At 34.5% G+C, this 24,113-nt stretch overlaps 1 long non-coding RNA gene across 5 annotated transcripts; it reads right to left on the bottom strand.

The window, feature by feature from the left end:
- Positions 1-9,818: 9,818 nt before the first annotated feature.
- Positions 9,819-13,478, bottom strand: LOC113348996. Of its 5 annotated transcripts, none has more exons than XR_003359867.1 (6): positions 13,226-13,478; positions 12,175-12,311; positions 11,516-11,923; positions 11,313-11,383; positions 10,481-10,626; positions 9,819-10,204 (listed from the first exon to the last, which is right to left on the bottom strand). It is a non-coding gene; the product is annotated as an uncharacterized LOC113348996 (long non-coding RNA). The 5 variants fall into 5 exon arrangements; XR_003359866.1 differs by having other exon boundaries at positions 11,313-11,599; positions 11,711-11,923; XR_003359865.1 differs by having other exon boundaries at positions 11,313-11,599; positions 11,827-11,923.
- Between the last annotated feature and the right edge of the window lie 10,635 nt (positions 13,479-24,113).

The raw sequence follows: 24,113 nt of genomic DNA, 5'->3' as shown, positions 1-24,113 counted from the left end.
AGTTATTAAAAATTTAAGGGGTTAGAGCCAGGTTAGTCAACCCTTGGCTCTGCCACTAGGTGGTGGTGGATACAAAAAATGGATTCATATGGTTTTATGGTGGTGGCGGGTATTGGTGAACAAAAACATATTATGCTAATTTTGTAATGCCACAAAATATGTAACGTTATATTATAAAGTATAAAACGTGGTTGATCATTCTAATGTTAAAATAAACTCAATAAAACACATGTCCATTTTAAAAAATTGGTGCAATTAATTGCCATGTTATGTAATAACTAAACGAACGACACGAATCAAGATCAGAACATATGAAATTATTTATTATCGATTTGTCTATGTAAAGAGTGGTCAGGATTTGTCCTTGGCAAAGATAAATTTATCGCTGGGGTTTGTTTAACTTAACCATTTTTAAATACTTTATTAATTAGTGTCTCATTGATTGTTCATAATGATTAATTAAATTTCTATTATAAAAGTCTCTTTAATAATCTAACATAAATACATAATTTTATTAATAAATAATTGTACTAAAAGCTATATTAATTCTAATGGTGGTAGTGGAAGTAGGGTTAGTATAAACGGTGGCGGGTGTTTGTGAATGGCGGAGGCGGTAACATTACTATTGGTGGAAGAAATAGTGGCAGTGGATGGTCTTTATGGTGGTGGGTGTTGGTAATAGTAGTGGATAATAATAGTTTTTGCTTTTTAGTGAGTTTTATTGACCGAGTAAAAAAAAATCTTCACAAAACATGCAACATTGTATTGTAAAAGATGTAATTGATAAGGACAAAAATCAAATATTTCGAGGATGATACCGGAACATATAAGACAAAATGATTATGACTGTTGCATCATCGAAATGATATCTGTATTATATAAAGGCAATTGGTATGCCCGCGTAAGAGAACATTATCGCTCTTTCAAGTACTATTACATTTTTTTTCCTGAAAGACCATCAATGTCGAGTTGTTTCGCGACAACTACCTACAAAGACAACAACTTTTTGAAAATATTTGTTTGTTCATCAAAATCATCATAAAAAACTCTAAATCATAAATCTAAATTTCTCCTCCGATGTTTATAGAATATTTTTTATATTTACATTCTCAAATCATGCGACCTCTTAATTACAAATCAACAATATCAAATTACGGATCAATATGTATAGGTTTCATTCACTGGGTTAGAAGGTAGAGTAGATACAGATGGGTAGATCTCACAAAGCAGAACATGACTGAGAATACTTCAATAATTTGGTCAAGAAATAAGGTCAAAAATTTAAGATTAACTTTCTATAGGACTAATTAGATCGGCTTCGATAGGAGCCGACTAAAATATGGATTAATAATAATTTCCACGTAAGACAATTTCAAAACATAGTTTGGCTAACTCTGCCTATGTAAAGAGTGGTCAAGATTTGTCCTTCCTCAATTGCTATGTTATGTGAGAAGAAGGTGATATCTAAGATTGAGGTACATCCATTAGATTCATACCATTTACAACTGGACGCCTTGAAAAAAATTGACGTGTTGTTATTATTATTACAGGTAAGGGATACATTGACCACACTTGCGCAAATAGCTCACTTCGCAAATGATTGGTGTTGCATGTACTGTCTAGAGTGCAACGATGAATTTGAGGAAACAAGGCACCAGAAGCAGTGTCCGGAGTATTTTGGATATAGTAACTTAGACCCGATGAAATACTTATGTTCTTTTTTTTTTTAGTTTTTCCACAATCTATTTATTTAAGAAAAAAGAACATTGCAAATACATAACATCAACAAAAATTAGACAGATTGTGTTTGATAATAATGGCTACCGATGGTCCGGAAACGACAAAAGAAAGGAGTTGTTGTAAAAGAATTGTTGGGATATACGACGGATTACTTGATACGAATGAAAGAGGTATAACTATTTCGATTCTGAAATCACATAAAGCTCACAGTAGAAGATGACATCAAGTTTAAAGTTAGTAACAAACATAATATGGCTGCTAAAATGTTAAAAACAAACATGATATATAAACTTAGAAAGCCGTGGGACTTGAAGAGACCAATTTTGAAAACTACAATCTTAGAAAGCAACGATCTACAATACCATAATTTTTTTTAATAAATATTCAATGTAGAAGATGTCAACTTTTGGTAAAGGATCTATTGGCAACCTATAAATTTGAAATAGGATCAGGGAGTACAATATGTGTTCAAGGTTCTTTATGAGGTAATGTATCGCCAGATTGTATTCCAAGTGAAGGTAAGAACATATGGAAGTGACAAAATGTTCAAGACTTTTGAAGTTACCAAAGCCTTCGTTAAGACGAACTATTGGGAACAATACTTTGTTGAAGATTTAATGGCAGAGGTTTGCATATATACAATCCCTTCGAAAAGGTAATTGGTACACATTTTAAACATTGTCATCTGATGGGTGTTGAAAAATTACAGGAAATCATGTCATATTGGAGAGTTTGTATCATCCGTTCGATGCAAAAAAATATTATTTTCTGCCTATTTGGAGGATCGACAACATGACCATGATAAATGAGTCAGCTGGAGCGAAATAGGAGCATGGGGAGACTTTTATGGACGATATTGATTAGTTGATTTCACTGAGATGAGCGTTGCTGACGAAATATTTCCCAAAAATATTTAAACTTCCATGTTCATGTAGAGAATTATCTCATTATAAGCAATGAACCTAAATAAAAAATTGTCTGGAAGTTAAGATTATATTTCTTTCGTTTGAGCAAATCTCCGGCGGTAAAATATTAAAGGAAAAAAAAGAAAAAAAAAGAGGAAAATCCCGACTATTTTTTATGACAAACCCATATTAAATCATAAGGAGTTGATAAGTCTTCGGGACACAAATTATACGATATATTAAAAATGAACCAACATCATGGCCCGTGCCGTTACGGCACGGGTTAAGGGCTAGTAACCCTTATTGAAGAGATTTTTGTGCATGAATTTTGGTGGTGTGTGATTGCGCGTTTGTTCGTCTTACATATCATGTACAAAGTATGTCAGAGTATCGGTTTCTTCGACAACTTAATCCACGAGAAAATTTCACAATACTCGGACAAATCAAGATTTTAGAAGTTCTCACTAATAGTCACCTAGTTTTTTATTGAAAAAGAGGGATACCGAGCAAATCACCAAATTTTAATTCGGAAACCTGGATGGACAAACTTGTTACAATCACCGATCAACAATGAGATCCGATACCTGAAACAAAGACAAGTTTAACTTAGAAGATCTCAGAAATCAATATCCAAATAATAACCTATTTTGTACCCAACTTTACGAACCAAATTTCCTTAAGAACAACTCTTGTAATCTTTCTTTCATGATACAAATTCTCAAGAATAAATCTAATAGGTTGTATACACTCTTTTAGGCGTAAAAATTGCCTAAGTTATTTTAAATAACTACTTGTGATATTTCAATTACAACTTGTAACCTTTCTTTCATGATACAAATTCTCAAGAATAAATCTAATAGGTTGTATACAGTCTTTTAGGCGTAAAAGTTGTCTAGGTTATTTTAACTAACTACTTGTGATATTTCAATTATAAGATGAACAATATAATGCAGAAAATAAATAACATGAAAACCTCAGACTTAACACGAAAACCTCGGGATTTAGTCCAGAACTTCAGCACCACAATGTGTTAAGCAGCTATAGACACCAGCCTACTATCATACTTCAGACTGAAATGTTGTTGAGACCGAATTGACCCTACGAGTAATTCAACTTCAGTTGCACTCCTTTACGTCTCTTGGATCTTTGAAGACCCTACGCAATACGATTTACAGGCCTAGGAGTTTCTTCAACCTAAATGAAGACTTTTATGACTATTCTACCTCTAACAGAAAACCTATTTGGTTTTCTTTAGATATATTTCAATCAAGGTCTGGAAATCTGTCCGCAATAGGATAAGTCCAACAATCCTTAAGGATATAGTACACTTACACTCTTAGAGAGAAGCCTTGATCATTACTACCCCACAAGAATAATTTAAATAAATCAGACCAGAAGTGATTTAAAATTCTCTCTTGTGGAATCACAAAGTATGAGACGAAGAGAACTTTGTGATTTATATCAATCAATTTCCTAATCTAAAGTTTCGAGAACTTAAAAGATCAATAAGAACAAAATTCGGATAACAAGAATTATCAGGTAAAAGATAGTCTAGCCGGGCTTCACGAATCCCTCAGAAGTCTTTCAAAGTCTCTCAAAGGAAACCTAGGTTTTTAGAGAACGACTCTTGTCTGCAACTAGGACACATAATTAAGTTTCTGATATGCAAGGAGTCCTCTATTATACAGATGAATAACCTTGGTAGCTTGCAAACAAAGCTAAGGTCATGAACTATTGCCTTGCATAGAACTTCCAAGTAAGCGAAACTTCTCTATGTGGATTATGCATGAAAGAACGTGAGAAGTTTGCTTTGAATTACAAATAAGATGTTTGCAACCAAAGTGCACGTACCATATGGTTTAATTGTTAAGTAGTTCTGAAACCGACAAGCTTAATTTGTCACAAGACCAAGTCAGTTCGTGAACTGTCAAAATAGTTTGTGAACTAAAAAATCATCTTGTAAGTTTGGATTTTTTATATGGACAAGTTCTTGAACTGTGCGAAACGGTTTGTGCACTTGAAAATAAATAGTGTACAAGAAATATCAAAAAAAAAACAACTAGTTCGTGAACTGAGAAATCAGTTCGTGTATGCTGAAAATAAACAATATCCAGTACCATCTCAAAATCGACTAGTTCTCGAGCTGGCCATTTTAGTTCATGTATGCGAGTTAATTGAGATATTAAAAATCAAGTCTTTACATTTATAAGTTCAAGTTCGTGAACTGGTCAAACAATTAGTGAACTTTAAGGACTACCTTGACTACTCCTTATAGCTTGCAATCTTCTTTGCAATGTTCATCATAATACTAAAGTCATACGACATGTCTCAGTAGATAGAATGGTAGATAATTTGAATAAAATAATCAGTCTTCACATACCTTTGTCGGTTTTGTTCTATAATTAAGTTATATTTTCTGTGAAATGAGAGACATAATTCTTCTATGTCGGTATTAGAGGTAAAAATCGATCCAAGTTTTACCTTCGCCATTGGTGGCTCCATTATGAGCTCAAACCTATAGTTTTTCATGAGAATGATTCTTCTTCCACTACTTTGTATTTCAATCTTATTCTTCGATCTGAATTCACTCGTCTATTGTGTTTCTCAGATGATCTTGACTATTATCTTTCTTGATTTTTTTTTTCCAGTTTTAATCTTAGATCTGTTTTATTTCTTCATCATCATCTCTTCACCTATGGATTCTCCTAAATCCGTCTCCAAAATTCCTCTACATCAACTAGCTAAAAATTTTACTCTCAAACTAAAGGAGACAACTTTTTGACCTGTAAATATTTGATTCTTGCTCTTCTAAAAAAGTTCCACACTACAAATTACATTATTGGTGCTAGAGGTTGTCCAGATGCAAATGATCCAGCTTATCTTATCCAGAATGATGAGGATTCCACTATTATTCTTCTTTTGTACTCAACAACGTCAGGTTCTGTCATTCCCTACTTTGCGAGTGTTGCTACCTCTTATACGTTATGAAGCAACATTCAAACTACTTTTCCACAAGCCTCAACAACTCATATTATGCAGCTACGCAAAAAAATAGAGTCAACTCATTTAGGAAATCGTTTTTCACTTGTTATCGATGTTTTAGCTGCTGCTGGTTCTATTATAAGTGATAATAAGATTGTCGTCGACACAGTAACAGGTTTGATCTCCTCACTTGATGCTTCCGGATGTCAATTCGTGTCATATATCCACCAGAAACTAGTGTTGAGCTTCATAATATCATTCTTAGTAAAGAGATTGTTCTTTCTTCCAGATCTATGTTTATTATTGCAGATTCTGAGAATAAGGATATTTTGGTAAAGACGATTTTCTAAATCATTATCCTAATTCATATCCTTCTCAATTTCATAGTCCAAATCCAATGATGAGATATGTTCATGGTCCTAATTATAGAGGTAGGAGACCTTTTTATTCTTCACTAGGTATCACCGGGGCCTATGGCCCCGGCTCAACCTCTACTTTTATTCGTAAATTCACATATTTTATTCCTAAGGTAACATATTAAATTCTTAAGGCACATACTTTCAACAATACATTAAAAAAGACTACAATGTAGTCGGTACCAATAGATCGAATATTTAGGCACACAATTCCACCAAAAAAAATATCTTGTAAAAAATATCAATAACTTGATCTTACTTTATCAATCACTGGCTACATACTCATCATTATTGGAGTCTACTTTCTTTTTCAGTTTGCGCCAAATCACTTTGGCTAGTGTGTTTGCCTGCTTTGCTTCATTGTTGTTTCTTAATACACGTTTCCAAACCATATAAGATGTCTCCTTGTCCTTATCTTTGGTAGTATGTGTAACATTTTCTTCACGACCTGAACCCTATAGAGAATATGAGCTTTATATGTAAGCAATGATTCATATTTGAAAATGGAAATTACTTTAATACTAATCGCTTGCAAAGCTACCCGGTATGTTTTATCAGCATCTGAATCCTCTAAAAGCCTTCTTACTTGAGTGCTTTTTGGACCTTAAAATTATCAGGTTGATTGTTTATATTGTATTCTTAGATTACCAATATCTTATTCGGTTGAACCACCTCGTGTACCTTTTCTCCCTTGTTAATCTGCATTTGAAAATAAATAATATGGTGATAAAGCGTTCAAAGTACATCTATATATACTCAAGTTAAATTTCCAATATATACTCAAGTTAAATGTCCATACCAATGTTTCATTACCTCATTGTGTTACTCCAGGTAATCCACATATTTTTTGGTCGTGTATTTCATCAACTTTTCTGTTGTCTTTCCTAGCATTACGAATATTGATATATGTCTGTCATCCTTTACATCCAAATTCAGTTTGTGCATGCGTATATTCTAAGGTGTTAATAAGTATCGGTGTATTATCCACCCATTTATTTAAAAATGTCGTTCATTCATGGTATATCATTTACAGATTTAATTTTGCACTTGCTACACCAAGGTTTCTTGTTTTCGTCGTACTCGGCATTTTTATTACATATTATTTTTTAAGTCAAAAAATTGTATTGATACGGAGAGATATTTACAGAAAAAATTCTTAAGAAAATAGGTAAACATCCCAGAAACTTAATAGCTATTTAAACCGAAAATAAGATACATTTGGTTGCTCAGCTGAAAATAGAAAAACTGGTCTTCCATCGTAGTTAATCCTTTCACCTTCACTAAGAGTACAACCCCTTTTAGCTAAACAATCTGCTACAAAATTAACTTCTCGATACATGTGCTCAAAAAGAATTTAATCGTAATTAGCACTCACTGCTTGCCAACGCTGCCATAGAAATCAAGGCAAAGCATTTCCCACAAAAGCGGTTAATGCACTATTTGAATCAGTGTGAATCTGTATACGTCTACAACCCCATTTAACTGCCCATTCTAGGCCTACTACAATCCCATAAAACTCTTTTGATGTCGTTGATGTGATTCTTTGATGCGATTTTTTCTCATGGAGCGAACGGCATATTTAGAAACTTCACTAACCTAATAATGCCTCTTTTTTTCTTTAGTTATTACTTGATGCTCCTTCCGTCCCTGAATAGATGATCTAGTTCAAATTTGCATAATTTCTAAAATGAGAAGGGGAGGAAAGTATATGAAGTAGTTTTTTTACAATTATACTCTTATGTATAATAATTAGTAAAAATTAGTTATTATTTATCTCTCAAAATATACCATGGATATTCGTAAACTTTATACCATTGAAATGCATTTTAAAATACCTACATAACAAACATAAACATATATATAGCTATCAAATTAGACATATTTTTTATTCTAATAATAATCAATTAAAAGGGTAGTTTTAGAAATATCTCTTGTTTAATGATATAGGTTACCTATTAGTGGGACACAATTTAAAAATAAATATGCCATCTATTTAGGGACGAAGGGAGTATCATTTCAACTCAAAAGCATGGGCTATTGAATGAGGACAATCAGAATCGCAGTAGGGGAAAAGCCCATTTTCAATTTCCGGTCAATCTGGATTCCTAGATATGGTCAGGAAGATACTTTAATATTTAAGTGTGCATATACCATGAATTCTTGAGCGGAGACTCGATCCGCTGACCTTCTACTTGAGAGTCAGGTTCCTGGCCGACTGGACTAACCATGCCCCGACGGATAATAATCAGTAAAATTTTAAAATAATTTATCTCCAAAACCATACCGCCGATTTTTGAGCGGAGACTCGAACTGCTGACCTTCTACTTGAGAGTCAGGCTCCTGGTCAATTGGATTAATCCCTGATGAGATCTACAAAATTCAAAAACGAATAGGTCATCTATTACGGGATGAAGAGAGTATCAACCTTCAACCAGAAACTCGTAAAAAAAATTAATTTATTATGCAAAATTCTAGATTAATATCTCGTTTAGCGATTGACAAAATACGGGTATTAGGGTGAGTTATCGAGAGGTGTATGTTATTTTGAACCATGATTCAGTTGCTTCATGTGAGGTTGCCAAGATAGCCACAACCATATATGTTTAGAGAAACATTTTGATTCCTATAATTGTTTGTATTTTGTGTATCTCTGTCAATGTGTACCCCAAAATCATCCGACTCAACTGATGTACAAAATGTTCTATAGCCAAGCTATCGTATGCTAGTCTAACCCTTTAAATCAATAAACCTAAAATTACAAATTAAATCACTCGAAATTTCGCATTGCGTATTCTCCGTTCTCCTTGACCTAATTTTTCATTTCAATAAAGAGGACATTTGTATTCAAACACGAAAAAAATAGTTGGTGAACTCCAGGGTAGATATTCTTAGCTGTCTTCTTGGGAATCTCTGAAAACTGTGGAGTTTAGCAACAATTGAGCACCTTTATCATTGTAGGATGCCATGTAGCCATTGCAGTAGGAGCAACTCTTGTGAACAGAGTTGAGCGATTATCTCAAATATAAAATTAGGTGTACTGTAAGCCAGACTACTCATAATTTTCAGATATACCTGTCAAACTTCATGAACTTCTCTATTTCATTTTTAGCAAATGAATATGTCACCAGTACATTGGTACGTAGTAAGTTGAATACGAATAAGCCATAAGAGACGAGCATTTTGGGCATTCTTCTACATCAAATTCTTAAGTCAACACTTACTACCACAACCAAGAAAGTTTATACACTCAGCTAAGTATTCACAAAAAATATAAAGATTAACAACCCATTTTTTAGCAATAGAGCAAATATACTTTGTTTAATTAGAAAGGAATTGTCTACAGCTCTATTGTCATTCGCATTTGTTTCGGCCTTTTTAACTGAAACTGGGTTAGTATTTACATCTCTAATCACAGGTGCTCTCGGAGCACTACAAATTAGACATAGAAACACTGACACAATTCAGCTAGGGATATAATAGCAGCGCGAAGTTTTAGTAGCAACAAAGAAATGAAAAGCAAAAACGCTAAACATCAACACAAATCAATGTTAGATCCTTTAGCTGGAATTTTCTTTCGTTACCTTTACAAACATCATAGCATCTATGTTGCCTTTGATTAAACAGAAAAAAATAGTAAACACAAACCATAGAGAAAATAGATAACCACGATAGACATTAAATCAAATTAGATGAAGCAAATAAAACCCATTTTTCGAATCAGGTTCTCTTTACCTACTAAATCAGAAAACCTAAATGTTAACTATTAATCAAGCAATAAAAACAAACGAATTGTACACATATACTTTCACTTTTAATCAATATCAACTAACAGTCAAAACCCCAATTTGTTACATCAGTTTAAAAAAAAAACCTAAAAAGAAATCTAAATACTGATCTCTGTTATATGAGAGAGATACCTTCGGCAAATAGCGATACAGACTTTGGCGCACAGTTGAAGGAATATCACTGAAGCAAGCAGATTTCTTGAAAGCTTCTCGAAGACCCTGGGGTCGACTCTATATCCTTTGTTGGTTTCCCACTCTGTGAGCATCAAATAAGTAACAATGCCATCTGTGGGAGTCGAACCCACAACTACATGGTTGAAAACATGTGTTCTTCCATTTGAGTTAAGACAACAGATACCATTTCAAATGGAAGTGCCTTGATCACAAAGAAAATAATATGAAGTAGATTGAGAATGTAGTCGTAAACATTATCCATCTTGAGACACTACTTCAAATGTCTTGGAAATATTAAATTCACAAAGATACTTATGCTTACTGATAAATAAGCAAATCAAATTAAAATAATTCAACACCTTAAGTTTCATTCGGAAATTCGCCATCAAAAATAAATTAAGAAAAAAAGAAGATTGATAACAGTACATATTTTGATGAAATTGGCAGAAATTTTAGTCTGTATTAACAGAAAATGTACCTTACAGCTATTTTGGAGACGGTGCATTGTCGTTATTCTGTTTTCTTAATTTGATTTTTTTGTGTACTGAATCATCTTTTTTCACCCACATTCTGTCTGAAATTTGCTCCCCCACCTTATACTCTTGAGCAAGTGACCTCCAAATGCTACAACAAAATATCCAAATACATTCAAGAGTTCAAGGGTACATTGAAATGAAAAAGTATTTAATGTCAAACAGAAGCATAAAATCCAGAGCAACAGATAGTAGATGAAGGAAATCATAGGTACACCTATATAAGTACATCATAGAATGGAACCTATAAATACTTATACAACATGCAACCACATAATGTAGTACTTACAAATCCAGTCAAATTTTATAACTAAAAGTGAACAACCCCAAATGTTGACTTGAATATAATGTAATTTAAAATACATCCTATTCTAAAAAGACTTGAATAGAACGCAATATGAATGATCTATCTATACGACTATCCCTTGGATCTATTGAATGAACAAATAATAAATGGATTAAAAAAGAAAACCTTAACAGCTGCTTGAATATTTGAACTTCTGAGCTAGGTATCACAAATAGTTGGCGCACTTTCATTAATGAATTTGCTCAAGTAGGCATTTCCATCATTCCTTTATGTTCATTGGTCTGCTTAAACATATAAACTTCTTTAAAGCTATTGTACAGTGTTGAATGCTAGAATCTAGAGTCCTCATTAAAGTGACGAAACCCGTGTCTTAGACAATTGATGGATTTAGTTTACAAACAACTTTCTTTTATAACCCCTCGAAGATATGTAACAAAACTGAATCAAATGTTAAATTACTGGTTTCTTACCCATAATTTTCCTATAATGTAGAGATGTCTTTAAATCCATCAAAAAATATTTTTTCATAACAGACATCTTCCTGAAACAAAAGAACTGGTTGATTACAAATTTTTAACGAAGAGTGAATGGAAAAAAATGGATCCATAATAAAAATCGATTAAAGAAACTATATACACTATTTGAACAAACTGTAATAAAGTTAGAGCATAACCCGGCTGTTTCAATAAGTATGAAATGAAAACCAAAATTCGTAACTCCAGTTATTAATTACTTGAAAATCCAATTGTGCGTCCACCTGGAGCAATATTATTGTCAGTGTTCTATTATGAAAATGGAATATTTCTAAAGAAAACTATTAAGTAAAGTTGTAACCTAACAGTCTTTAGAATGAAACTAAATTACTTACCTGAACCAAAACGGAAACATGAAGCACAAATAAATATAGACAAAACCGAGTCACTGTAATCAATTCTATACCCCTTTGTAATCAAATCGTTTAAAGCTTAAGAAATGATGCCTTACTGTCATCATTTTTCAATTTGTAACTTTCCACTATTCTCATAGTTAATTTATCGTCATTGAGAATATGACCAATGCTCCCATATTAGCCTCCGAAGACCTGCAATAGTGTTACATGCAAGTTCTTGTTTCAAAAAAGTTTTTGCATTAGGACTATGAGCTCTAGCCAAAAGGGATTTGGAAATTCAAACTACCTAAACTTGTCGGTGCAGAAGAAACTCTAGAGGACAACTTATGATGCAGGGGCATAAGAAATCCATTATCAACATAACGAAAATATTTAATCTGGAACTTTAGCAAAAACACAGGAGGCAATCATGTTTGGAGGACAAAGTATAAGGGTGGTGATACCTTCTGGATGAACATTATTAATCCATGAATAAATAGAGGAGCGGTACAGTTAATTCCACATTCACACCATCCTTCGAACTAAAGAAGAACCATGCTTGTATCTTTGTACCATTTTCCTGGAGCAGTTCTGCATAAGCCTACGTGTAGGAAATACACATCATAACCACGAAATCAGAATCCTTTTCCTAGACAGTAAATTACTGACTTGAGACTCTTTACAGCTCACAATTAAATAGTAATAGGTATACTGCAACATTCATAAACAGGCTATACAGCAAGTCCAAGGAACATCTGAGCTTTAAGCTTATTAGGAATTACAAAAGCAATTAAGTCAGTGCCATAGTGTGTGTAGATTGAGGGAATACTGTCAGCTTTTAATTATATAACACATACTAAAAATTTAATAAACACAAATTCCTAAAAGACCTGAGCTTTAAGCTTATCAAGAATTGTCAAAGCAATCAGATCAGCACATAGGGTATGCAGAATGAGATAACACGCTAGACTTTCTCTCTCCAAATTGATCAACACAATCGTGAAGATCACATAATTAAAATCAAGAATACAATTCTTGCACAAAATCTTAAAAAACTTAATTTACATCATCTATCTAATATAATTGGTGAGAAATTAAACAAAGAAGAAGAAGATAATACCTGAATCTGATTTTGTTAAAGATTAGCGTTGAAGTTGAAGTTTAATGATAAGTAATTTTCCATTAACAGGAAGAACTGGCCATATTTTAGGTTTACTCTAGTACCAAGGTGTTCTTGGGTTCCTGCAAAAATTAAACCTAGAGAAGCTATCCCTGGATTAAACAGCTTAGGCTATACTAACGATTATCCCTAAAGCAGTCTCCTTTGCTAAGCAAACCTAAAAAAACAAATCAAAATCTTACAACGAATTGAAGGCTCGAAATATTGTCAAACCCATGTCTAACAAAATCTAGTAATAAATCAGAACTAACCTATTTTTCAAAATAAAATGCAGTTACCTAAACTAATTTTTATTGATAACAAAAAATTAGGGTTTTAGAAGAGATGATATATACCTCGAAAGGTACGTTGTTGGTTACTTCTTTGATGGATGGAATTGTATCGTCCATGAACTCGGTTATAATAGCGGAATCGCAATCGAGATGAACCTCCAAATCTTTCATGGGGTCGATGAACATGGTGAGAGGGAGAAAGGTTCAGGGTACAAAAGATACGGAACGATGAACAAAAAAGTTTTCACTATTTTGCATTGTTTGTATCTGTGTAACCAAATATTTTTCACCCTCACGCGACTTAACAATACCGGAAGCTTTCTTGGCCGTCCATGCATAAACGTCGTTCTAAATAGCCCTAGCTATCATGGACACAAATCTCATACCTTTTTATAACAATGATATATAGGTGTTTCTCATCCACCAAATTTTAGATATGTTGCTCCAACTTTCACTTCTGTTCAACCATAAAAAAACGGGGGTCTAACAACCACACCCAATATTTCGCTTAGCTGTATGGACAAACTCCAATATACTTTTAAGAGAATAAACTAGACAGTCAGACTCAATATTATTAAGAGGATATCAAAGAGTTATATCTCACTTTCTCGATTCAATACTTACTCAAGCAAATAGAAATCTGCGAGTCTAATTGAATACAAGAGAAATCACTTGAACGGTACCAAAGACCAATGTTCAAGGATCAATCAATTTCAATCAACAACCAAAGGTTGGATTTCCCAATTGATCGATTTAACGCAAAACTTATGATATTTCAATTATATAACAAAATATAATGCGGAAAAGAAATAACACAGACACCAGAAGTTTTGTTAACGAGGAAACCGCAAATGCAGAAAAACCCCGGGACCTAGTCAAGATTAAACACACACTGTATTAAGCCGCTACAGACACTAGCCTACTACGAACTAACTTCTGTCTGGACTGTAGTTGAACCCCAATCAATCTCACACTGATCCAAGGTACAGTTGCGCTTCTTATGTCTCTGATCCCAGCGGGATACTACACACTTGATTCCCTTAGCTGATCTCACCCACAACTAAGAGTTGCTATGACCCAAAGTCGAAGACTTTAATAAACAAATATGTATCACACAGAAAAGTCTATGGTAATAGATAAATCTGTCTCCCACAGAAATACCTACGAGTTTTTGTTCCGTCTTTTGATAAATCAAGGTGAACGGGAACCTATTGACAACCAGGATTTATATTCCCGAATAATAGCCTAGAATTATCAATCACCTCACAATAATCTTAACCGACTAGCGAAACAAGATATTGTGGAATCACAAACAATGAGACGAAGGTGTTTGTGACTACTTTTTTTTATCTTGCCTATCGGAGAAATTAATCTCAAGCCAATCTTACGATTGTACTCAAATACGATAGAAACGGCAAGATCAGATCACGCAACTACAGAGAAAATAGTTGAGTCTGGCTTCACAATCCCAATGAAGTCTTCAAGTCGTTAACCTACAGGGTCTCGATAGAAACCTAATGTTAAAGGAGAATCGACTCTAGATAATACAACTAGTATCACACATGAGGTGTGGGGTTTAGGTTTCCCAGTTGCTGGAGTTCTCCTTTATATAATCTTTCAAATTAGGGTTTGCAATCAATGTTAGATTAGTAACAAAGCATTCAATATTCACCGTTAGATGAAAACCTGATTAGATTCAAGATAATATCTTTCAACCGTTAGATCGAACTTAGCTTGTTACACACAATTGAAATGCACGTTTATTTAGGTTTGTGTAACCGTACCCAAAATGTACATTTAGTTGGTTCAACAGTAGTAAACCAAATGGTTAGCCATATGAACACTTTCATATCAACCATATTCATCTTAACCATAACTAGTTCAAATGACTCACGAGAACTAGTTAGAGAGTTGTTCAATGGCTTAGATCTCATAGAAATATATAAGACACAATCGAAGAAAAAACGATTTGATTCACTCGAATCAATTCATGAACTTTATATCCACGGTTTGCAAGTATGCATTCCTTAGTTTATATAAGTTTAAGTTCACGAATAATCGTTTTTAGAAACTAACCCACTTAAGTACGCATACTGGTACGCGGACTTAAGTACCCGGAATAAGTTTGTTTTTAGTTCACAAACTCCAGCAGATATTCACAAGATGTGAACTTCCGGCAGTGCGCGTACTGGTACGCGGACTTCAGTTCCGGTTTTCCTGAGCAGTAAAGTACGCATATTTTGGTTCAAGGAATAAGGACTTACACACGTATGAGTCATCACACAATGTTTATATCCTTTCAAGGCTATATTCTAAACTTTCATTTCAATCATTGAAACATTCTTAGAGGACGTTATATAGTTGTTGTTCACAAGCTATTTTTCGTCAAAGCGATTTTCAAGTAATTGAAACTAATATGACTTTTGTCACTAGTAAAGATTAACTTGGCCAAAGCGAAAGCTTACCAACACATATTTTGAGAAATAGATAAGCGAGATAAACTCGGCTCGAAATAGCAAATGTGTATAATCATAGTCTATATAGCAATACGACTTTTGTCTCAAGATAGGAGATAGAGTAGATAGACTTTTGAGTGATAGATAAGTTCAAGTCTCCACATACCTTTTAGTCGATGAAGTTCCACCAGTTCCTTGAGTAGTTATTCGTCTTTGTATGATGATCTCCATGGAGTCTGAAAAAGAGGGGGTATAACAACACCACCCAATATTTCACTTAGAAATCTGTATGGACTAACTCCGAAACACTTTCTAGAGAATCAACTAGACAGTCAGACTCAATCTAGGTAAAAGTATCTCAAGGAGTTAATATCTCTCTCTTTTTTTGATTCACTCAAGCTAATAGAAATCAGCGAGTCTATAATCAAACACAAGGAATAACTTGGACGGTACCAAAGACCAATGTCCAAGGATCAATCAATATCAATCAACAACCAAAGGTCGGATTTCCAATTGATTGATTCAAACACACAACCTCTATTATTTCAATTATATAAACAAATATAATGCGGAAATAGAAATAACACAGACACCAAAATTTTGTTAACGAGGAAACCGCAAATGCAGAAAAACCCCGGGACCTAGTCCAGATTGAATACACACTGTATTAAGCCGCTACAGACACTAGCCTACTCCAAGCTAACTTCGGACTGGACTATAGTTGAACCCCAATCAGTCTCCCACTGATCCAAGGTATAGTTGTACTCCCTACGCCTCTGATCCCGACAGGATACTGCGCACTTGATTCCCTTAGATGATCTCACCCACAACTAAGAATTTCTACGACCCAAAATCGCAGGCTTTAACAATAAACAAATCTGTCTCACACAGACAAGTCTATCAAAGGATCAATCTGTCTCCCACAGAAAAACCCTAAAAGTTTTTTTTCCGTCTTTTGATAATAATCAAGGTGAACAGGAACCAATTGATAATCCGGTCTTATATTCCCGAAGAACAACCTACATTAATCAATCACCTCATAACAATCTTATTCGTATGGTAGCGAAACAAGATGTCGTGGAATCACAAACGATGAGACGAAGGTGTTTGTGATTACTTTTATATCTTTCCTGTCGGAGAACTCTCACGATCTCAAGGCAATCAATATGATTGTACTGTTATGATAGAAGATGCAAGATCAGATCACACAACTACGATAAAAGTAGTATCGGTCTGGCTTCACAATCCCAATGAAGTCTTTAAGTCGTTAACCTGGTTTTAGAAGAAGAAAACCAAAGGTTAAAGGAGAAAAGACTTTAGCACGCAAACTAGTATCACACGTAAGGTGTGGGGATTAGTTTTGCACAATACTAGATGTCTCCTTTTTATAGCCTTTCAAATCAGGGCTTTGCCTTAGTTATAAAGCAATCAATATTCACCGTTAGATGAAAACCTGACTTAGATTCAAGATAATATTTCTCAACCGTTAGATCGAAAACTTAGCTTGTCATACACAAATGACTGTACGCTTCTAGGTTTGTTAACCGCACCCAAACGTGTACATTGTTGGTTCAACAATAGTCTACCCAAAGAGGTTAGCCATATAAGCGTTTCATACCAACCATGTTCTTCTTCACCATAACTAGTTCAATTGACTCAAATGAACTAGTTAAGAGAGTTGTTCAATTGCAAGGAAATCTTATACAAGACACAATTGAAGCAAAGATGATTTCATTCACTCGAATCGGTTCATGAACTTTAATAGTCACGGTTTGCAAATGCATTCCTTAGTCTTTTAAGATTAAGTTCAGAAATCATTTTTAGATATATAACCTTCTCAAGTTTGCAGACTAGGTTCGCGGACTTAAGACACCAGATAGAGTTTATAAACTCCAGCAGAATTCTCGGGTTCGAGAACAACGTCGGTTCACGGACTGGGTTCGCGGACTTGGCTCACGCAAATAGTTTGTCAACTCCAGCAGAAATTCTCGGGTTTGAGAACTTCGGCAGTTCGCGGACTTGGCACTTTCCATACTTCCGGTTCTCTTGATCAATAAAGTTCGAAAACTTCAGTTCAAGGAATCCATTGGTTATGTAATCTAAACTCTCATTCCAATCATTGAAACATTCTTAGAGGACGTTATATAGTTGTTACACAATGTCTCGTCAAAGCAATTTTCAAAGTGATTGAAACATTCATGACTTTCGTCACTAGGTAAAGATAAACTTGGTCGAAGCGAAAAGCTTACCAACACATATTTCGAGATATAGATAGGCGAGATATACTCGGCTCGAAATACCAAATGTGTATGATCTAGTCTATATATATAACATACGACTTTTGTCTCAAAGAGTAGGAGATAGAATAGATAGACTTTTGAGTGACAGATAAGTTCAAGTCTCCACATACCTTTTTTTCGAGAAGTTCCACCGATTCCTTGAGTAGATCTTCTACTTGTATGATGAATCGCCGTGAAGTCCTTGATCTCAACTACACTTACTATCCTAGTCCGAGACTTAGCTATAAGAGACTGGAAATCAAGACTTATAGTTTTGATCACTAACATTGATAAACATGCTTGAGATAGCAACGCATGCGAGTTTGACCGAGCAGTGCTCTAACAATCTCCCCCTTTGTCAATTTTAGTGACAAAACTATCAATACATATGGAATACAAAAAAGATAATGAAACTTTAGTAGCTCCTATTCCACGTGTCTAATCTTCAACATTCCTCGAAATCTCCGTCACTTCCAAGTACTCCAATGATCCCAAAGGTTGTAAGTTTAGCATCACTGTTGTTGAAGATCCGTATATATAACAATGAGAAAGCATTGGTCTCGATCATTGTTATACAGTGTCATAGTATTATTATATAGTGTCAAAGTCCAATTGTTTCACAACTTCAACAATAATACTATGGTGATATGTATCATTCCCCCTTAGTCAATACTCCATCTCACATGAAAACCACTCCCCCTTACACAATGATCCGAAAACCATATGTATTTGTAGTGTGAACTACATATTAATTCTCCTCCTTTTTGTCAATAAAATTGGCAAAGGTACAAGAACGGGATCATAATGAAATTTCCGTAAGAGACATTTCATGAATGAGAGAAAGAAACACACATCATCTTATTTAGATGCAATCATATAGCCGAAGCTAACAACATTCATCAAGGAGTTTAAAGATACAAGATAACCCCTCTAAAATTCCACAACCGCACACCCCTCAAGATATGACCATTAAGCACAAGTTCAAAAGAACTCTCCCCCATTTGATGTCATTCCCAAGAAAACAACAAGAGCGACCTTAAATTTCGAAGAAAAGAAGGATTTTATTGGACACCAAAACCATAAGAATGATTTTTATATCCAAAACTCAATCAAATTAATCACAAGTAAATCCATGATTAATTTAATCGGAATACATAATAAAATTAAACACACAAGGTGATCAACTTAATTTTTTTATGCTCAACATAAGAAAACTTACGCAGCATATGACTAACATAACTATTAGAAAATGATTAAGATAGCCGTTCATATACTCAACACAAGAGAAACTCATGAAATATATGAAAACTCAACTAGACTAATTACAAGAGATCCCATAATTAATCTAATTGGAATACACAATCAAACTAATCACAAACGTAATCAATTTAATTGTAATTTGTTTTGCTCGACATAAGAGAACTTACGGAGCAATAACCAAATAACCAAACAAGATGATTAATTTAGTTCATAAATGCTCAACATAACGTACCTTACGGAACAACCAACAAAGCTAATCAAGAATAATCAACTTAGTTGTATCGTGCTCAACATAAGACACATCACGGAGCCTTACGGTAATACAAAAAGATGGATCAATGAAGATCTATACCGTGGAATACACAAGGATTCATTCTATCTTCCATCACTATTTGCATAACGATATTTAATAGACATAATCCTTAGATACAAAAGATTTTAACCTATCTTCCGTCAAGGGTTGACAATATAGGCTTAACTTTTGTATATGTCAAAAGTCTATTCATTCTTAAACCAATACATGAATACCGATCGTGAACGACTTTACTTTTGACAAAATATGGGACAACAAAGTTCACGGTCGTAAACACAAATATCCCATAACAAGTTGAAATATATCAAAAATATTGCAAAACATCATCCTCCAAAAAGTTTAAGAATTTTAAACCAAAAAACCTAAAAATAAGAAGATGAAAATAATAGCTATGTGTAGTCACAATCATCGCTATTCAAAGCACTAGTTATTCTTCCAACTAAACCAAAAAGAAGACTTACTATGCATTGTAGATTTTCCTCGAGGCATCTACAGAAAACTCCTTCTCATTATTGAAAAATCCATTGATAATGGGATCGTTCAATTCCTCTAGATCTTCAGAAATGTCAGTTAACTCACTAAGCTCTCTTTTTAGATCACACAGAGAATTCTTGGTTAGAGACAACCTTTGTTCATAGTGAATTATCTCTTCCAAAGAAGAAATGATTCGAGATTTTAAATCATTTCGCTTGTTGATGAAAGATTTCACCATGTCTCTCAAATGATTATTATGATACACAGAAAAGAGACAGTTAGAGGAAGAACCTTTTTCATAGATTGTTGACTTCTTCTTTATCATCCTCGAGGAAGTGATTCCTTTGCACATAAATACGTTGACTTCTTCTATTGCATCACTTTTGGAAGTGCCTCTGGTTACAGGAGCCATGAGAACGTATGAGAGGGAAAAAGAATATGAGAAGATTTATAGGTGTCAAACCCTAGAGATCCTTGACACAGTCTTGCACAGTTTAAAAGTCCACAATCTATATTGTTAGGAGAATATTTTCTTAACAAAAATAGATAGAATACTTGAGCTACACCAATGCAGAGCCTCATTTTCTCAAGTTAAGGATGAGGATGCGAACGTCTCTGGAGTTAGATAGAGACAATGTGAGCCAGACGCTCCCCTTGTTTACCAAGGCTTGTTGTATAAACAGGTTTCCTTCCTCTTCCGATTCTGGAAGCATTGCTTTTATAAGACTTCTGTTGATTCTCCAGATTCATATTTTGCATGCTCTTTTGCAGTCTGGACATTATTTTGTTGCTCCTCTTGAACTTCCAACACGTGCTTTGAGCATGATTTGCATTTCCACAAAACGAACAAATCGATGATTCCTTATCTTATTGAAGTGCCTTCTATTTATCACAACTGCCAACCTTTGATTTCCCATGACACTTTGGACCATGGTTGACAATACATGCAGACTTTCTTTTAAATCCTAAACCATTGGTATTTCCAAAGGATTTCTGACCAAATAATATTGCTGAGATTTTATCAGAACTTCCAGAAAATCGTTGAAGATCATCTTTGAGAGTATTAATCTCTTTTTCCTTTAGAACAACAGTCCTGGTGAATTGATCATTAATACAATCTATCTCAAGATCTTTTACCTGGATTAAAGATTCTAGTTTATTCAATGAATCTTTTAATTGAAGATTTTCTTGAAGAACCTCTTTATTCAAGAATTCAAAAATCTCTGTATCAGACTCAACTTCTGAAACAGACCTTGAGTACGTGGAGGTTTCTGCCACGAGAGTTGTGGTTTCATCACATCCAATATATGCATTCAAAGCGTTGACACTTAGAGAATTTTCTTTCATAGAATCTTTAGTAGCAACAGCTGACAGGAGATGTTTATCACATCTAATGCTTCTTTTTACAAATTCCTTGATCCTTTCTGTGAACAATGGTTTATCAAACCTATTATCATTAGAACAACACTCATCAGCCCAAGACAAGTTAAAGGATTTACTTTCCTCGGAGACAACGTTGAATGCAAAGGTTTGAACAGAATTTGGATCATGAATTGTTACTTGTCCAAGAGAGGTATTTATGGAGAGGGTGTTGAGGTTATTTCCTCCATTGATGGCATGCTTCTTAGAAACGTATCTCTTGTCTTCAAATACAGTTTCTAAGATATCCCATGCATCTTTAGACTTAGTGCATGTAGACACATAGTGCTGAAGGTCTGGGGTAACGACCTGTCATTAGGTATAGATACATCGCCTTTTGTATTAACCGGAGGATCATATCCTTTAACAATACGTACCCAGATTTGAAAATCACAAGATTGAAGATAAGCACACATATCAACTTTCCACCCTGAGTAGTTTGAGCCATCAAAGACTGGTAGTACGTTTACTGAGATAGCACAGCTGTCCATAGAGTCAGATCGCTACAAACACAGACTTGTAAGGTATTGAATGTGTTTGCCTGCTATGATACCAATTGAAAAAGTGGGGGTCTAATATCACCACCCAATATTTCGCTTAGCAATCTGTATGGACTAACTCCGAAACACTTTCTAGAGAATCAACTAGACAATCAGACTCAATCTAGGTAAAAGTATCTCAAGGAGTTAATATCTCTCTCTTGTTTTGATTCACACAAGCTAATAGAAATCGGCGAGTCTATAATCAAACATAAGAAATAACTTGGATGGTACCAAAGACCAATGTCCAAGGATCAATCAATATCAATCAACAACCAAAGGTCGGATTTCCAATCGATTGATTCAAACGCACAACCTCTATTATTTCAATTATATAAACAAACATAATGCGGAAATAGAAATAACACAGACACCAAAATTTTGTTAACGAGGAAACCGCAAATGCAGAAAAACCCCGGGACCTAGTCCAGATTGAATACACACTGTATTAAGCCGCTACAGACACTAGCCTACTCCAAGCTAACTTCGGACTGGACTATAGTTGAACCCCAATCAGTCTCCCACTGATCCAAGGTATAGTTGTACTCCCTACGCCTCTGATCCCAACAGGATACTGCGCACTTGATTCCCTTAGATGATCTCACCCACAACTAAGAATTTCTACGACCCAAAATCGTAGGCTTTAACAATAAACAAATCTGTCTCACACAGACAAGTCTATCAAAGGATCAATCTGTCTCCCACAAAAAAACCCTAAAAGTTTTTGTTCCGTCTTTTGATAATAATCAAGGTGAACAGGAACCAATTGATAATCCGGTCTTATATTCCCGAAGAACAACCTAGATTAATCAATCACCTCACAACAATCTTAATCGTATGGTAGCGAAACAAGATGTCGTGGAATCACAAACAATGAGACGAAGGTGTTTGTGATTACTTTTATATCTTGCCTATCGGAGAATTCTCACGATTTCAAGCCAATCAATATGATTGTACTGTTACCATAGAAGATGCAAGATCAGATCACACAACTACGATAAAAGTAGTATCGGTCTGGCTTCACAATCCCAATGAAGTCTTTAAGTCGTTAACCTGGTTTTAGAAGAAGAAAAACAAAGGTTAAAGGAGAAACGACTCTAGCACGCAAACTAGTATCACACGTAAGGTGTGGGGATTAGTTTTGCACAATACTAGATGTCTCCTTTATATAACCTTTCAAATCAGGGTTTTGCCTTAATTACAAAGCAATCAATATTCACCGTTAGATGAAAACCTGATTTAGATTCAAGCTAATATTTGTCAACCGTTAGATCGAAAACTTAGCTTGTCATACACAAATGATTGTACGCTTCTAGGTTTGTTAACCACACCCAAAGGTGTACATTGTTGGTTCAACAATAGTCTACTCAAAGAGGTTAACCATATGAGCGCTTCATACCAACCATGTTCTTCTTCACCATAACTAGTTCAATTGACTCAACTAAACTAGTTAAGAGAGTTGTTCAATTGCAAGAAAATATTCTTTAACTACATAAGACACAATTGAAGCATTCCGGTTATGTGACCATGTTCTTTTTCACCATACTTCCGGTTCTCTTGATCAACAAAGTTCGAAAACTTCGATTTAAGGAATCCATTGGTTATGTAATCTAAACTCTCATTCCAATCGTTGAAACATTCTTAGAGGACGTTATATAGTTGCTACATAATTTCTCGTCAATTTTTTTTTCAAAGTGATTGAAACCTTCATGACTTTCGTCACTAGGTAAAGATAAACTTGGTCAAAGCGAAAAGCTTACCAACATATATTTCGAGATATAGATAGGCGAGGTATACTCGGCTCGAAATACCAAATGTGTATGATCTAGTCTATATATATAGCATACGACTTTTGTCTCAAAGATTAGGAGATAGAATAGATAGACTTTTGAGTGACATATAAGTTCAAGTCTCCACATAACTTTTTGTCGAGAAGTTCCACCGGTTCCTTGAGTAGATCTTCTACTTGTATGATGAATCACCATGAAGTCCTTGAGCTCAACTACACTTACTATCCTAGTCCGAGACTTAGCTATAAGAGACTAGAAATCAAGACTTATAGTTTTGATCACTAACATTGACAAACATGCTTGAGATAGCAACGCATGCGAGTTTGACCGAGCAGTATTCTAACAGAGTCTAGAGCTCAACTACACTTTCTATCCTAGTCCGAGACTTAGCTAATAGTAGACTAGAAATTAAGACTTATAG

Source organism: Papaver somniferum, chromosome 2, assembly GCF_003573695.1.
Source record: "Papaver somniferum cultivar HN1 chromosome 2, ASM357369v1, whole genome shotgun sequence".
Taxonomy (NCBI): Eukaryota; Viridiplantae; Streptophyta; class Magnoliopsida; order Ranunculales; family Papaveraceae; genus Papaver; species Papaver somniferum.
Note: the sequence above shows the minus strand (reverse complement) of the source record. Positions and strands in the feature narration are given on the sequence as shown.